Below are 13,934 nucleotides of genomic sequence, written 5' to 3'. Positions count from 1 at the left end.
GTGTTTCCTACTGTATCACTTTCCCACTATTTTGTTTTCAGATTCCACTAACTGTTTTTTATGCTAATGTTCACCCCTATTAGTTCAAACTATTTCACTCATGAACATGACATCCAGTTGCATCCATTTACCTACAAGAGTAGCTTTCCACGATATGAAAACATCATAACTTTCTTACCACTTTGAAGTTGACTGGCAAGGTAATCTTGCTTTTCTATGATCTCCTGTTGCATGAAACAATTGTTTCCTCTCCTCTGATTTTCAGTCTATGAATTTCCTTTTAAGTTAAATGTATTTCTTGTATATAACATATTGATGAACCTTGTTTCTTATTCCACCCTCCCTGTTTTTCCTTGTATTGTTGAATTCAGGTCATCTACAATCCTGATTAGAGCAGTATACACTGTTCATCTCTTTACATGTGATTTGTTTCTTTTTTGTCAAAGCATTTAATATCCAGTTAATGTGCTCAATTTCTTGGATCTTGTTTGTTATATGTCTCAGTATAGATTTACTTTGGTTAAGGCTAGTTTGAGTTACATATGCCTGACTTTCATGTATGCTGTATCCTTTTCCCAAGTCGGGGAACGTAATTGAGCTACGTATGTGTCTTCCATATAATGAAAAACCAGAACTAATATTCGTTAATGTTCAAAGCAAATTAGTACCATTCATGAAAGATTTTTTCTGTCATCTTAGAAAATGTGACATATATACATATTGGTATGTATATGTGTATATACACACATGTGCATATGAACATGGAAATTAATAGCATTTGGTAGGAGTTCAGTGTTTGCCTACCAAAATGTAGGGATTGCCAGTGTTCTCTAAAGAGATGAGGTCTTTAAGAGAATTTTAATCCAAAGAGGCTCCCCTCAAGAATTACATCTAGTGCTCTTATAGAGAAGGCAACATGGCAAAAACACTATTCACCTTCTCATGTGAGGACAGACTGCTTCTTTTCCTTAGAGGACTTCTGTTCAATGATCTGTGTTAGAAGCAATGGCCAAACTCTCACTGGATAATGTATATTGTTGTACACTACCTTTGAACTCCCTAACCTTTGGAGCCCTGAGTAATGTATTATTTGTCTCAAGTATATGTAAGTACATTTAGTGCAACAAGAATGAGTTAAGCAAATGTACATGCAGATATCATTCATTTCTATTTTGCAGCAATGGTCAAAACATTTTTTACACACATTTGGTGCAGTATTTATTCTCTCCTAACTCTAGAGGGAAAAAGTACAGAAAGAGCTTTCATTTCCTTCTTCCTTTACCATTGGAGTTACATAAAATTAAGGGATCAAATATTTGTGTACTAGGAAACAATGAGATTTTTAATTCATTATACTTTTTGTTTGTATACATCCAAAGAGAAATCAAATCAGTGTAGAGTGAATTTCTTTTTAAATTTTACTTTCTTTTTTTTACACCTTACCTTTCCATTGCCTTTGAAATTGAGCCAGCATTAATATAAAATTATGGAAATTCATTTTTTCAAGGAAATTGTTAAAAAGTACACACTAAACCACATCAGTGTCACAATTATTTTTAGAATATATTATAGTATAATTTGAAACCATACACCATCATATTTGAAAAAGTATCTAAGATTATTCTCAACCTGAATATTTAACACCTTAGAATATTTTAGGGAAGAAACCACATACATACTCTTATTTACACACTGCTATTTCATCTATGTTAAAAAAAAAAAGCTGTGAACCTCGCTAAATGTCTTTGTTGACATACAGCATAATTTGCACAGTTTTAAGTACAGGTCAGGCAAGACACTGTTTAACCTCATGAGAAAGAGTTTTTCTTCATGTGCCTATTTCCTCATTAAGAAATTACTATATTTGGTCACATTGTTCACTAAATTCTCTTCAGGTATTATTATAATATTGAAAAGCGTACTAAACAGCTGAATAATGAATACTAAGTGAAGAATTTTTTGAAATGTTCTCTCCGTTTGTTGGATAGAATCAGCTTATCTCAAAAGTTAATTGTTTTCACTTACACCTTTTGTAAGAAAACAAATGTAATTCATTCTGCAATATGCATTTTAATGCTAATGGAAAATTATGACCATGTGTGTGTTTTTACCTTTACTCTTTTTTTAAGGTAATTCCACTTTGTCTATGTAATATATGTGCGGTTTTCAGTACATTAACTTATGGATAAATGTCAGAGTTTGTGTTATAAAGGGTTAAGTGGTTGGACACAGGTACCTTTGGCTGTGTTGGAAGAGAGCCTGTGCAAGATAGTAAACTAGCAGAGACAGCAAAGGACAGGGCTGCTCCTCGTTCTTTTCCAGAGCCACAACCTGCTGTCCTTGGAGATCAAAGAGTTCTCTTTGTTGACAAAAAGTACTGCTTTGAAGAGTGTTTAAATTGACTTGCAATGTCCTGCTCTGTTCACACATTTGCCTTAGCATGAATTTCTGCTGTTTGAAAATCAAATAAATATAGGTTGCCTGTAGAAGTGTTTTATCTAACCTCTAAAGTATCATGAAATTTGTTAGAAGGTCTCGACCTTACTGAACAGCTAAAAATCATGCAATTACTCTTTCATCTTGGTCATTCGCTTTTGTACTGATTCCGGGGATTAGTGTTGTGCCAAGATCCTAATGTATGTATATGTATAAAATGCTTACGTTTTAGTGTGGAAATATATGTGATTATTTTACTGAAGCACTGATGGTTTGTAACTCTTTGGTCACATAATTCCAACAATTTTACTAATTTGTACCTTCTACATTGACATGATAATGTTATTATTTTTGTACTATTTATCTTTTGAAACAAAGTGGTGGAAATTCCAGAATGAAAAAATGCAAACAAAGAATAAGATATTTCAAAATTACTATACTATGTAATTTCTTACATGCATTTATTTATTTTTTAAATTCTATTTAAGGAAAAAAACAAAAAAGGGGTAGAAGTTATACAGAAATTCAAAAACAATAAATAGTAGGAAATCACTAGTTAACACATTACATACTATCAACTTAGAAATAGTTGTTCAAGTTACAAAATTATAGCATATAAAGTGGACATTCAAACAGTGAGAATGCAAACAGTTCTGTTCAATGACCCAACAAAAACTGAAAGAATATCTTATATTCTAAATATACATGTCATTATATCCTTAAGAGCACTTTATTTTCCTCTCTTTTTTACAATGACAACTTCACATTTTGGGTTTTCTTACTCCCAAAGTTCTTATTCCTTTTTTTATTTTTTTTGATGAGAATAAAACCAAACGTGACATAACAAAACAGAGTCATTCAAATCAAAAGGACGGACATAGTTCATGATGTAAAGCAGAATACACAGTGATCAACAGTTGTTACCATAATGCCTCTTACTATCTTAAAAAGAATTGCCTATATCATCAAATATAATAAAACTGACCAAAACAGTACAGAACAAAACCAATAAAACCAAAACATTGGAGACATTACAGGACTTCAAGAGAAGATAATAGTCAAACTGGAATGGGCATGATAGTGAATCTTATTGTCTTCACAGCTGCTGCTTATACTCTCAAATTTGGTACTATCAAGCAAAACAGAATAGACTAAAATCAGTCAAAACAAGACGGTGAGAGCAATACAGGGTTTCAAATCAGGTTAATAGGAAATCAAAGTGGGTTACTATAATATATCCTGCTATTTTTCATTTATTTTTTCCTTAATTAAAAAGTTAACAATAAAAAATAAATAATAAAAGAGGAGATTCAGGTAAAAGAGGACAAAACAGCAAAACAGCACAGGTCATAACATAAAAATTTAAGCAAAATAGTGTTTCACCACAAGATATCCTGTCATAAAAGTAGTTACTATAGTGTCTCTTTCCTTGAAATCTTTGAATATACCTTGGTATACTATAGCAACAAACATAACAAGACAATGAAAAACCATTCAAGAGAATGATAGTATTACAGGGTACTTAGAACCAACTACAGAAAATGAACAATGGTTTCTGTATAATCTCCTTGTCTATAAAAGTTTTTGTTTATATTATCACATATAATAAAATCCAATAAGATACAACATGTTGAGACTGATGGAGACAGAAGAACAAAAGCTTGATGGGACTTCAAAACAAGATGATATTAAATCAGCAATAGCTATTATGATGTCTTTTTTTCTCCAAAATAGCTGTTCCTATCATCCAACCTTCTTTGCCTCATTTCGGCTGAGCTCTTTTTCTGTCATTAATTGTCCATTCGTCTTCTTCATTTTGCTTTCTGCTCCATTCATTGTGGCCTTTCTGCCACTGTTTCTGGATTCTTGGTATTTTTCTTTTTTAGAATGCCCTGCAGTATTCTCTGTATAGTTGAATTTGTGGTTGCAAATTCCCCTCGTTCCTCTTCATCCTGGAAGCACCTTGTATCTCCATTAATTTCTAGGGACAGTTATGAAGGATATATCAATCTTGGCTGGAGGTTTTTATCTTTCAAAGCTTGAAATAATTCACCCCACACTCTTAGTGATTTAATGGTTTGTGCTGAGAAGTCTGCTGTAATTCTGATGAGTGTTCCCTTGTAAGCGATCATTTTTCTTGTCTCTGACAACTTTTAATATTCTGTTCTTATACTGGATTTCTGGAATTTTGATTATTATATGCCTGGGTGTAGTACTGTTTGGGTTGTAGGTGGCTGGGGTTCTGTATGCCTCATAGAACAGAGTATCTTTAAGTTTTCCCATATTAGGGAGGTTCTCCTCGATTATTTCTGTGAATTCATTTGCAGTTCATTTATTTGTATCACTGCTTCTTTCTTTACATTCTTAATTTTTAAGTTATAGATCCTCTTATCATCTTCTAGCCTTTGTGTTGTTACTGTTTGTTTCCTTGTTATTTAAGAATTATTTTCCTTTCATAGTCCCACATTACAAATCTGTCCTCCAGTTCAGAAAATATATCCTTCATTTCTTTCAAGCTGTTATGCCAGCTTTCAAAAGAGTTTTTAGTTTCCTGGTGATCTCTTTGAACCTGCTTCATGTATTCTGTTTTCTCTACTATCTCCATCAAACAATTCTCCCCTTATTTATGATCTCCCATTCTACCATCTGTTATTTTTTGGGGGGGGTGCTTAGCATTTCTTTAACTATTCTACTTATATCTTGCTTTACTTGCTTAAATACTTCACTTTTGAACTTGTCTATGAGGTCCAAGAGATATCCCTTTATGTCTATTGATGCCATGCCTGATATTGCATGTTTTCTGTCCTCCCCCTGTGCATTTACCTTTCTTGGATCAGTATTCTCAGAATGGTGGACTGAAGACCCTTTCTTCTTTCTCCCTCTTCCCATACTTTTTTTTCCTTCCATAAAGGCATATATAGGAGGCCCAGTTTCTTTCTTTGTCAGTTAAGTTTGTTTGAATTGTGCCGGCTAGATGTTTCTGCCCACTGCAGTGTACTAGGGAGACACAGACCTGGGCAGCTTATTCTGGATCAGCCTCTTCAGGTCATGAACCTGTTGAAGGCTTCACTGCATTAGGGTTCACTGCCAGGCTCTGGGACCTGGTTTGGGCTAGCCTACGGGATCTTAACCCATCGCGCTATCTAGATCAAGTGCTCCTCACCAATCCTGCTTGAGAGGGGAATATTTGACTGAAATTGTAGTGTCCTGTTCTGGCTAGCCTGCCTGGTCTCAGAATGTCCTCTGTTGGAGGCTCCTCATCTCTGGGACTGGTCCCCATTCCTCTCACTCGCCACAGGTTGATGCAGCGCTCTCTGCCAGCTCTGCTCTCAATTCAGTTCACGGATTCCACTCTCAGAGCTTTCGCATCTCTATCCCTGCTCTGCCAATTCAGATGCAACAGCGGTGGCAGGAAGTTCAATCCCACTTCTAGAGGCATGGGTTCCAGCTTTGGCACTGAGACTTTAGCTGTTCTAGTCATAGCGCCAGGATTGCATTTTCAGTTGGTTTCTCTCAGTTTAGTTTGTTCCTTGGTTGGCAGGGTATATCTCCCCTGTGTAGGACTCCCCACACCACACCATCACTGGAATCTAAGCTGGCTATCTCAGAGAGCCTCCACAGCGGCCGTTATCTATCTGCCAAGTTCCCCAGCAGTCCTCATATATGCATTTAAACAAATCATGAGCATAGACTTTTTCTCTGCAACTACTCTGTTTTAATAATCATAAATCACATTAGAATTTAGCTACTTTGCAATTAAACATGCATTTATTTTCTCTTAAAGCCTCCAAAAGTAACATGAATTTTAAATTTTTCAAGCTCCACAAGTGATTAGTATCACCATAACTACAGAGAAAACTTTCCAGAGGGTAGTCACAATATTTTCAAAACTGAGAGCTATTCTATTTTCCTTTGTACCTTGAAATGGACTCTGAAGCATTATTCTTAATTTTTATTGATGATTAATATGCACTTCTTGCTAAAAAATTGATAAACTGAGTATGTAAACATATATATGTAGATAGATATGGATCTGAATAGGTAGATATGTACCTATCTACATAAATACAATTATATATCCATGTGAAAGTAGCAGCTAGAAAAGTTTCTCAAATTATTAAAACATACACTAGGGTACTCTCAATTTTGTTCTATTTTTTTATTGGGTCATATTATAAATAAATATGGCACAGTAATGTATATATACTGTTGGGAGCAGGAACCAGGGGTCCTGCAGTGAACAGGTGTGGAAAACCACACACTGAAGCTGGACCTCAACCAGTTCCTCATCCTGCAGTAACCTCAGCCTTCTAGACAAAGCATCGTGCTGACATTAACCTAGAAATAGCTTCATAACATAAACAAAAGAAGTTTCTCATGGGCCCAGGAACATGATTACCTTTGCTGTATGCACAAGAATGTGTCCTGAAGTGACTTGTATTGCTCTTTGTTTTGAAACATTATAAAAACTCTGGAGTCCTTCAATAAATCGCCTTTTGCCTCCTGAGCAACTGGTCTCCCTGTGTCGTCAGTCTCTTGCATGACTCCTTCCCTGCGCTGGCTACAGCACCTGGCACCTGTCGCCCAAACATGGGGCTTGCAATATAAGCATTCGGAGCATTTTTCCAGTGGAAGGAGAATCGGGAGTTCTGAGATGATCACTTCTACAAAGACCCGGGTAAGTGAAAAGTGAAAGTAGCAGGGAGTGGCATATACACAGGGATTGAGAATGGATAACTCACCATCTTCAGAATGGGAACTTTTTGCACAAGTTATTTCCTCTTTGTTAAAGAGTAGGGGCATTCCTGTAGCTAAGCTCCAAATTCATCAGTTTGTTGATTTTGTGCATCAGGTTTGCTCCTGGTTTCCCGAACTGGGAACGGTTAATGTTGAGACTTGGAAGACAGTAGGTGAAAAGGTTAAAGATTATTATTGTGCTTGGGGTCCTGAGAAGGTTACTGTGGATGTGTTTACGATTTGGACTTTAATTAAGGACTGTTTAAAAGGGGACTCTGAGTCTAGTAAATGGGAAAAAAGAACTCGAGAAAGTGTTATAAGAAAAACCAAATCCTCAGAGAATGTGGCATCCTCCTTATACCCTCCCCTCTGCTCCACCACCACTCTCTGAGCTGCCCTGTTACCAGCAGCCCGACCTCACTACCACTAACAAAATAAACAATAGGCCTGATGATTTACAAGTCAATAACCCTGATAGAGAAACTGATTCAGATTCAGATGAAGAATTAGGTCCAAAAGAATGGGAAGAATTAGAGTGTGAAGCCTCTCAATATGAGCATCAACATGAGGCTTTCATGCTTCAAGATCAGGCAAATCCACAAGGTAAAGAACCAATGGAGTGACTAGAAAACTTGATTGAAACATTTAAAAAAGAATTGTCTGATATGGCTTAGCAGATTCAATAGTTATCTGAGGCTAATTTAAAGGATCAACAGCATAAAAGTTGTAGTACTTCTTCATTGGCAAGGCCTTTGTTTGATCGATATGGAACTTCTACTACACCTCTTGTTGCTAGAGTAGGATTTAGACCAATGCCTTTATTGCCCCCACCTGTGCCTATACATCCTGTTGCACTTTCAGTGGTATCCCCCTTACAACGTGCACTTCAAGAAGCTAGAAAGCAAGGCGAAAATTTAGAGGGATTTCAAGTTTACCCAGTAGTTAGGAGAATTACTCTACAAGGACAATCATGCAATGAACATGAGGGGCTTCCTTTTAAAACAAAGAAAAATGGCAGCTGCAAAATACGGAGCTACTGCTCCTTTTACTATGTCTATTCTTGAATCAGTAGCGAGCCAGGCTTTGCCGCCTCAAGATTGGAAGCTTTTAGCTAAGGCTATACTGAAAGGGGCAGATTATCTTCTTTGGCTATCAGAATATGAAGAGACTACCATGGGATATGCATTAGACGATCAAGCTATTACTAATGGAATTTCTATGGATCATCTTCAAGGGAAAGGGGCTTTTGCAGCCCTGGGTGCTCAATTGAATTACCCTGGCTATGCCTATGATTTGACTTGGTGGGCCACTTAAGCAGCATGGAAAAAATTGCCCCAATCAAGATCAAAGAAGGGAGATTTAGGCAAGATTAAACAAGGTCCTGATGAGCCTTTCCAGGACTTTGTCTCTCACCTCCTTCAGACTGCAGGACAATTAATAAATGATCAAGAAACCAGCAATATATTAGTAAAAGAATTGGCCTTTGAAAATGCCAATGCAGTCTGCCAAGCAGCTCTTTGTCCCTGGAAGGGATGGGGCACCTTAAATGATTACATCAGACTTTGTGCAGACATAGGAACAGGATATATTCAAGTATTGTCTATGGCAGCTGCTTTGCAGGGACAAACCCTGCACGAATGTTTGGCAATACAACATATCGAAAGCAAAAAACATGCCCCTGGCCCTCCAGGAAGTTGTTATAATTGTGGAAAAGTGGGGCATATTGCCAAACAATGCTCTGATTCTCCAAAAGGTAATAATAATGCAAATAATAAGGTTAAAATTGATAAAAAGCTGAAAGCCCCAGGGTTATGTCCACGCTGTAAGAGAGGAGATCACTAGGCTAATGAATGTTATTCTAAAAGAGATAAGGAAGGCAATTTACTACCCCCCCCAGCAGGGAAACTCCAAGAGGGGCCAGCCCCAGGCCCAGCAACAAATCTTTGGGCAATTCAACCCAGAAACAATCCCTTTCAGACCTCTCCAGATGAACTCCCGGAAGCACAGGATAGGACTTCAGTTCCACCACCCACATCATGTTAAACCCAGAGCTAGGAGTCCAACTGATACCTACTGGTATTTATGGCCCATTACCTCAAAACCATTGGGGGTTTTTACTAGGGAGAAGTGGGTTTACTTTAAAAGGACTTATAGTACTTCCTGGTGTGATAGATCAAGATTATGAGGGAGAAATTAAAGTTATGGCTAAAACTGATACAGTAGTCATTAATATACCTCTGGGTACTCGTATAGCACAGTTATTATTGTTGCCCTTATTCAAGGAAAACAAAAGATGCTTAGGAAAAAACGAGGCACCCAAGGGTTTGGCTCCTCTGATGCTTTTCTTATTCGACAAATACAAGAGACAGGCTAGAATGCTTACAAAAAATACAGGGAAAAACTTTTCTTGGAATAATGGATACAGGGGCTGATGTTTCTGTTATAAGACAAGATTGGCCTTCATCCTGGCCCTTGGATCCTGCCCCTGCCATTCTCCAAGGAATGGGGCAAGCCTCCGCTCCTTTTAAATCCTCTTCTATATTATCTTGGGCTGATTTAGAGGGACATACTGGAGAATTCCAACCATATGTTTTACCTAATCTTTCCCTAAATTTGTGGGGACGAGACATACTAAGCCAAATGGGAGTGCCCCACTGTAACCAAACAGTTGTTGCAAATGGGCCAATTGCCACTTGCAGGCTTGGGAAAAAATAATCAAGGTATCAAAGACCCTTTATCCATCCCACAAAAAGTTAATAAACAGGGCTTGGGTTTTTCTTAGTGACCGCTGATCGTCCTGCTATCCATGCTGATAAAATTAATTGGAAATCTGATACACCGGTATGGGTAGATCAGTGGCCCATGCCTGAGGCTAAACTCCAAGCCGCCAGGCAATTAGTGCAGGAACAGTTAGTCTGTGGTCATATTCGACCTTCCTCCTCCCCCTGGAATTTGCCTATATTTGTGATAAAAAAGAAATCAGGAAAATAGAGGTTATTACAAGACCTTAGAAAAATTAATGCTACTATGTTTCCTATGGGGACTCTTCAGCCTGGACTTCCATCACTTATGGCAATACCTCTGTCATATCATCGTATTGTTCTTGATTTGAAAGATTGTTTTTATACCATCCCTCTCCACCCCGAGGATTGCAAGAGGTTTTCTTTTAGTATTCCTTCCTGTAATTTGTCCTCACCTATGGAAAGATATGAGTGGATTGTGTTACCTCAAGGAATGGCTAATAGCCCACCTTGTGTCAAAAGTTTGTACATGCAGCCATTGCCAATACCAGATCTAAATTTGCCTCTGCCACCATTATTCATTATATGGATGATATTTTAATAGCCCATCAAGATTCTGAGACGCTTTTGCAAGTATATGTCTCTCTTCATCAGGATTTAATAAATAATGGGCTGGTCATCGCACCTGAGAAGGTCCAAACTTCACCTCTTTTTTCTTATCTAGGTTTTCACTTATATCCACAGCATTTTTCTACTCAACAATTATCTGTTAATACTTCTCACTTGCCTACTTTACATGATTTTCAAAATCTCTTAGGTGAAATTAATTGGATCTGGTGTCTGTAAAGTTAACTACTCAAGACCTCCACCCATTGTTTTCCTTATTAGCTAGAGATTCTGACCCATGTTCACCCCGCCAAATGACAGCAGAAGCTCGCAAAGCTCTTGAACTGGTTAATAAGGCTCTTCAAAGTGTGCAGCTTCATTATTGTGATTATTCCACTCCCAGGTGTCTTGTCATCATACCCATGTCCTTTTCTCCTACAGGTGTGTTATATCAGCAGGGAGTTCTCTCATGGATTCATGGATTCATGGTTCACATTGCCCGAAAAGGGCTCTCCCCACTTACACCTCTTTGGTTGCAGAAAGGATTATGCAAGGAAGGAAATTGTCTATAATGCATTTACGAAGAGACCCTCACTCTATTATAATCCCTTAAACATCTGAACAGCTGGAATGGTTGCTTAATATGACTGATTATTTTCCTCTTTCTCTAGTGTCCTATACCAGTCAAATCCAACATCATTATCCCAAGGATAAAATTCTTCAATTTGCCTCTAAAGTTATCTTTTCATTTCCTCAAATCATACTCATGAAACCCCTTGTTAATGCTATTACTTTATTTTCAGATGGAAGCTCCAATGGAAAAGCTACTTTGGTATCCCCAAATCAAACCTATGTATGGCAATTGAGGAATACTTCAGCTCAGGAGACTGAACTTTATGCTGTTCATCAGGCTTTTCTTTTCTTTGATGTTCCCTTTAATTTGCTTTCAGACAGCTAATATGTAGTACAAGCCTTGTCTGTTTTAGAATGTGTACCTGTTATCAACACTGCTAATATCTTGTTGCACAGTTATTTGGTCTCATTCAATCATCTTTACATTCTCGATTTGCACCTTGTTTTGTAGGACATATTCACAGTCACTCTAATCTCCCAGGCGCTTTGACTCATGGAAATGCAATTTCAGATCGAGCCACGCATATTGGTCTGCTGTTTCACAAACACAACAGTCACATGCTCTTCATCACCAAGCTGCACAGGTTTTATGATATCAATATGGTATAACACTGCAGCAAGCACGAGAAATTGTTAAAAACTGTCCCTCATGTGCGCCTCTCCTTCCAGTACCTCATTTTGGAGTCAACCCTGGAGGACTCCATCCAAACGACATCTGGCAGATGGATGTCACTCATTATCCTTTTTTGGGGTCATTAAAATACCTACACATTACCATAGACACCTTTTCTCATTATATGCTTGTTTCACCTATGACTGGAGAAACTGCCACCCATGTAATACAACACTTACTATATTGTTTCTCTATCATGGGCATTCCTCGATCCATTAAAACTGATAATGGCCCAGCATATGTTAGTAAACCCTTTGCCAAATTCTGTCAGACTTTCCATATTAAACATGTTACTGGACTGCCTTATAATCCTCAAGGACAAGGAATTGTTCAACATGCTAATCTCTCACTAAAAAAAAAAAAACAATAAAGAAATTAAAAAGGGGGAGATGGTATAAGTATTCTCCCAAAACCCTTCTTAACCATGCTGTTTACATTCTTAATTTTTTAACTTTTGATGCTTCTAATAGATCTGCAGCTGAGAGACATTGGTCTCCTGATTTGCCCTCCAAGCCAATGGTTTATTGGAAAGACCCATTAACTAATCTATTACATGGTCCTGACCCAGTATTGATAGGGGGAAGAGGATATGTTTGTGTTTTTCCCACAGATGCTGATACACCCAGGTGGATGCCAGAACGTTGTGTATGACATGCCCAAGAGCAAGATAGAAAAATTGCGCAGGACAATGCTTCGACTAACTGTGACCTCAAGGACAAGAACAACAACCAGAAGGCCTCCTGCGACAAGAGATGAAACTCTTCTGTTTTTGGCTCAATTGCTAAGCATTATTTGGGTTTTGCATACATTTCATATGCCTGTGCAGGCAGATAATTATTGGGCATTTGTACCTAATCCTTCTTCCTTGCACCCTATGTAATGGGGCGACAACGATGATGTTACTGTTTATGTAAATAATACTAGTGTCTTAACTTTTCCTTCTTCCACTCATATACAACCTATCTCTATTGTATATAATTACCCTGGAATGTCTACTTCATTACCCCTATGTTTTTCTAAAACAAATAAGAATTTTACATTAATAGAAAGATACTCTGATTGGGATGGAAACTTTACTAATGTAATGCACTGGGGAGTAGATATGATGTATGTATTTCGCAACAGTAGTGAAACTAGAGTGGGAAAAGGTAATCCCCCTGAGCATATTCCAGAATGTAGACAAAAATACTCAAGCAAAAGTGTATATGGACCCTCATGGCATTTGTGCCATCATAATTATACTATATGTTACAAAGATCTATGTGATTGGAGTGATTACAGAGAAACAACCTACAGGCCCTGAAATTTATTATATGGAATACGGACAAGGAATAACATCACCTTTTTTACCATGCTGTGGAAGTTGGTTGCAGTGCTTGATTACATTACTGTTGCAAAAGAAAAGTTTGTATTGCAACATATAGGGACACAGGATGCTACTTCTGTTAATGGCACAGTAAAAAATGTAACTATCATAGCTTGTGTTTCTAAACCATATGGTGTTACAAGTGGAGAACTTACTGTAAATAAGAACAATGAATCTTACAAACTTACTTGTAAAGATTACATCTTATCCAGTTGTGTTAATGCTTCACGAAACCACTCATCCATATTACCGGTCAAACAACCTCCATTTGTATTTTTACCTGTTAATATCACCACAAAGTGGTATCAAGATCCTTCTGTGATTATTTTGCAAAAAATAACTAACCTTTTAAATCGGGCCAAATGATTTGTTGGGATGTTAATGACTGGAATTGCTGCACTTATTACTTTAATAGCTTCCACTGCAATGTCTGCAATATCTCTTACGGAAAGTGTGCAAACTGCATCCTATGGCAATGAATTATCACATAATGTTTCTTTGGTTTTGAAAATACAGGAAAATTGGGATAGCCTGATTGAACAAAAATTAAATGCTCTACAAGATACAGTAAGAACCTTAGGAGACCAATTATATGCTTTGCAAGTACAATCTTCTTTGAAATGTCATGCCTTATACAAACATATTTGTGTTACTTCATATAGATGTAATGAAAGTGATGTACTTTGGGATAGGGTGAAAAATCATTTGCTAGGAATATGGCATAATTCCAATACTTCTCTAG

The sequence above is a fragment of the Cavia porcellus genome, unplaced genomic scaffold (assembly GCF_034190915.1).
Source record: "Cavia porcellus strain 051 isolate PalLab524CR breed Dunkin Hartley unplaced genomic scaffold, mCavPor4.1 scaffold_30, whole genome shotgun sequence".
Classification (NCBI taxonomy): domain Eukaryota; kingdom Metazoa; phylum Chordata; class Mammalia; order Rodentia; family Caviidae; genus Cavia; species Cavia porcellus.
This window is presented reverse-complemented; position numbering follows the sequence as displayed.